The following is a 4,552-nucleotide window of genomic DNA, read 5'->3' as shown; positions in this document are numbered from 1 at the left end:
GAGTGTGGTGCCCGAGCGGCTGAGCGTACCATCCGAACGGCTGTGTGCGCATCCGAGCAGCTGGCTTCTTGTGTGGTGTCCGAGCGGAGGCGTGTGTGCACCCGAGGAGCCCAGCAGTGCACGCGTCTAGTTCCAAGTGGATGGCTCGGGCCGAGTAGCTGTCTTGTGTCCGAGGGCTAGGAAGCGTGTGCACACCCGAGGAGCCCAGCAGGCGTGCGTGGTGACCGATCGGTGCCTTGTGGTCACACCGAGGCATCCGAGGAGCCAGCACGCGTCCGAGGAGAAGATGAGGGGCGCCCCGATCGGATGGGAGACCAGCCAGCGCGTGTCCGAGGGGCAGGTGTGAGGCACCCCGATCGAATGGGTGTTGGTCCGAGTGGCTGTTGAAGGGTCCGATCGGTGGTACATTAGCTCAAACAAAATGAGAGCTTGGAAAAGGCATGCCCAATTGGTTTAAGGGCATGCCCGAATACTCAAAGGAAAAAGGGCCATGGCCGATCGGCCACAAACATTTTTCCCTAAACCCATTTCGAAAAAACCTAAATCCCATAGAGCACAAACACTTTTCCTCACTCAAAATACACAACAACAAGATCAAAATGGGGGATTTGAAAGGTTCCAAAAGTTCTAAGGACCGTATCTATCATCAAATACCCATAAACCCATATATGCAATTTAGGTTGAAAAATTCATTTTTCTTTAAATTTCCATGAAATTGAAGACAAAATTGAGTTACCCATAGCCTAAACAACATCAAAACAGCCACAATACACATTATATATCAAAGATTCATACACAAGTTCAAGGGAAAATTTCTTATGGGGGTTTCGGCCTACACATATTTTTTCTTAAGCTTTGAGAAAAAAAAAACACATAAATGGAGATGAGGAAGAGGACTTACCCAAATATATCTTGAAGGGGTTTTGATTTCTTGAAGAACCCTTGGATTTGCGTGAGGAAATTGGAGCTTTTTCTTGAAAGCCTTGAAGCTTTTCGGCCAAGAGAAGAGTCTTTGGGAGTGCACGGCTAAGAAAAAAAAAAGATGAAGGAGATGGGGAGCTTATTGCTCTTCTTTTTTGCTTATAAGATTATGAGCACTTGTGGGTCTATTTAAAGAGAAAAAGTGGAAATTATCACTTATTCTTAGACTCTTGGAATTCCCTTGGGTATATTTTCTCCCCACGATTGGGAGCAATTAATTCCAATGATCGTGGTCTGCTGTGGCGTTGTGGTGTGTTGCATAGGCAGGAAGATGTACAGTTAGATTTTTTATTATTGTGCCGTCAGCAGTGGAGAAATTTTTTTATTATGTGAGTATATCATATAATAAACTTGGGGGCAAATGTTATCCCCAAAAATTTGAAAATGATGACGTGGCAATAGAAGTGACAAATGGCAAGGAATGGCTGGGTGATCTGGCTTAGGAGCGATCCGGTAAAACGGTGAAGATTTTTGACTGATCAGTCAAGTGTCATGACCGACCAGTCATGTGCTTGACTGACCAGTCATGTGCTTGACTGACCAGTCATGTGCTTGACCGACCAGTCATGCGCTTTTCCGGCCAGTCAAGCGCTTGTCCGGCCAGTCAGGTGCTTGTCCGACCAGTCAAGTGTTTGGCCGACCGGACATGTGTTTGGCCGACGAGTCACTTGTCTTGGCTGACCAGTGAGGATGTGGTCGACCAGTGAAGTGTTTTTGGCCCTTCAGTTTTCCTTCTGGGTGTGATGTGGACAGACTAAGCAGAACAGTGCTACGCAAAAGATCCCAGTAACGGCTTCAGCAAGAATCGGTCGTACCTACGCGGTAATCTCTCAGAGTTTCCCACAAAAGTAGTGTATTGTTGTATTTTGAATATTATTATTAATTAAATGTAGTAGAATAACAAAACATCCCGATTATGGGGGACTTTATTTGTACGATCCTGAGCCTATAAATACAAGGTTCATGGCATCATAAAAAGGATTTCGGATTCTAATTTTCCAGAGAGAGTATTTGTATCTGGAGAGAAATCTTGTATTCTTTTCATCTGCATTGAAGAAACTCAGTTGACTCAGGTTCATCTGATATTGAGTGTAGATTCATAATCATAACTCTAAGTGGACTAGGCTATTACCAACACATTGGGGCTAAACCACTATAAAAATTGTCTGTGTCGTATTTTTCTCTTGAAGGTTTTTTTGTCGTTTTGACGTCTACACATCGTTGGCCAAAAACGCAGTCAACATGAATCAATGACTTTAATCTTTCTAACCAATAAGTTAGCACTTTAATCTTACATACATATGAAAACTTAGATTTTATAAATAAATGACATTAATCTTGCTAACCAATCACTTTGTAGTGGTAGTAGATCCTCTTTGACATTGTATTCCTTTTTGTCAAACCACTACAAAATTGAAAAGTTAATATCGATTAGATAATTAAATACTATATCTAGTTTTTCTTAAGCAAAAAAGAGTTTAAAATATAACATACTTTCTTCTTGATAACTTCTGCCGGATTCGGTGCATTTACAATATCATAAATGTATCTTAGTACATAATAACCACATTAATGACTTTCAGGTTGTTTTGGACAAGAACCTCTCAACAATTTTGTAAATGTGCCGATGTATTCATTTTCCAAACATTGTGCGTATGCTCTACAAAAATTAAAATTAATTAAATACATATTATACTCTCAACTTTTAAAAATTAACAATGCATACATTACAATTGAAGAACATCCTTTTCCATAACCTCCTTAATTATTGGTGGAGATTTATGATTTTTTAAAGGGTCCAAAATTATGCTCATCCATAGTCATCATCCATTTGTCTATAAGATCCACCGTATAATTTTTACTTTCATCATTGCCAATAGAAAGATGTTCGGTGTCAAAAAATTTGTATAATTGTCGTGAATTTGGGTGCATGCTTTCCCAAATGCATCTATAGAATCAATCATTCATATTACATTTTCAATTAATAAATTAATATCGTCAAAAAAAAAATTGGCCAAAGTTTCCTCTGTTTCTATAGCATATCCAAAATTATTAGTACCTATAAATTCGTAGAACCTACTTCACTAAGACACACATGTTCTTAACCTTTTGTTATCTTCGCAGCACACAATTTCATCTTAGCACTTACTTCACTACGGATGAATATCTAATATTGTTGACCCTCGATTTGGCCAACTGACACGGAGTCAAAACGCTTGACGTGGAAAGAGGTGTTAGAATGAATGTAATGACAAAAACATTTAAGGACACAAGGAATTATAGTGGTTCGGCCCCAGGAACTGGTAATGACCTACGTCCACTTAAGTTATTATTGATATGAAATCTCAAAGGAGAGATCAAAGAACTAGGGTTCTCTAAGTTTCACAAGCCTGAGAGAGACCAATGGTACAACCGTAATACAATAGCTTTTTTTCTCTCCTGAATATGTAATTCTAATTAAGCAAAAGTCAAAAGTCCTTTCCTTGAGCTATTTTCTCATTATTTATAGGCTCAAGGAAGATTACATGAATTAGTTACAGATATTCTTTCCTAATTAATCGGATATTCAATAAATCATGGGAGACAATCTCGGATATGACGATGGTCTCTATAAGATGATCTTGAAATATCTGGAATGTACGACCATGCTGGTCGTGGTAAAACTCAGCTCCGTGCTTGCAATGCCTTACTGGTCGATAGTCGAACAGAACTCTGCCAGGTGTCAGCCACGTGTTAGAAATTTCCTGCCACATCACCCGTGTCTGTTTTTTGGATAAAATTTGCCCCCCAAGTTGATTTATTACGACCAGCAATAAATAAAATTTAAGGAAACGACCCTTCGATTACCCCACCCGATCTGTCAGAGGAGTTCGTGCATCTTCGGGAATAGTAACCTACTCCTGTCCAATCACGGCTTTTCGGTTCCCAAGTAACCTATTGACGGCTACCACCCTTCCCCACGCTTCGAAAAGAGGAAACTGATGATTACTTCCTCTTTCATGCTACGGACAAAATATATATAGCTTTCTCATAGTCTTCTTTTCCTTTTTACGCAAGTTATATCTTCTTCAAGAAACCCTAAAACCAGAACCTTTAATCTCTCCGAAGATCATCTTTCAGCGTTTCAAGAACCAGCCATTTGTTCGTCCCCGTTTGAAGTTCTTTCAAATCTTTACGAACTTTGCTTTGGTAAGTTTCATAACTTTTCTGCTCTTTTATTTTTTCCATGCATGCCTCTGTGAATTAACTGTTAAGTTCCGGTGTTATCTGTGCTTCTGGTATAAGATGCATGGAGGTAGGGGATTTATCGGGCGATAGTAGATAGGATGATGTTTTTTGGTCATTTAGAAGCTACGAGTTAGTTTGATAGTCGAGATCACAAACTTAGGACGTAAAACCGAAGTAAAGATTCGATTTTTATGCTAGTTGAAAAACTGAGTTTTTCCCACCCTTAAAGGAGTTGAAAAAGCTTTTTTTAAAAACTTTTTACTTTCGCTTTTTGATTTGTTTTTCAAACTATTCGTATGAAAAAATTAAGTTTTTGGTAGAATGTTGTTGTATAAAAGTGTGA

The sequence above is a fragment of the Humulus lupulus genome, chromosome 9 (genome assembly GCF_963169125.1).
Source record: "Humulus lupulus chromosome 9, drHumLupu1.1, whole genome shotgun sequence".
NCBI classification, from domain to species: Eukaryota; Viridiplantae; Streptophyta; class Magnoliopsida; order Rosales; family Cannabaceae; genus Humulus; species Humulus lupulus.
The sequence above is the reverse complement of the archived record's forward strand: the minus strand, read 5'-3'. Positions refer to the sequence as shown.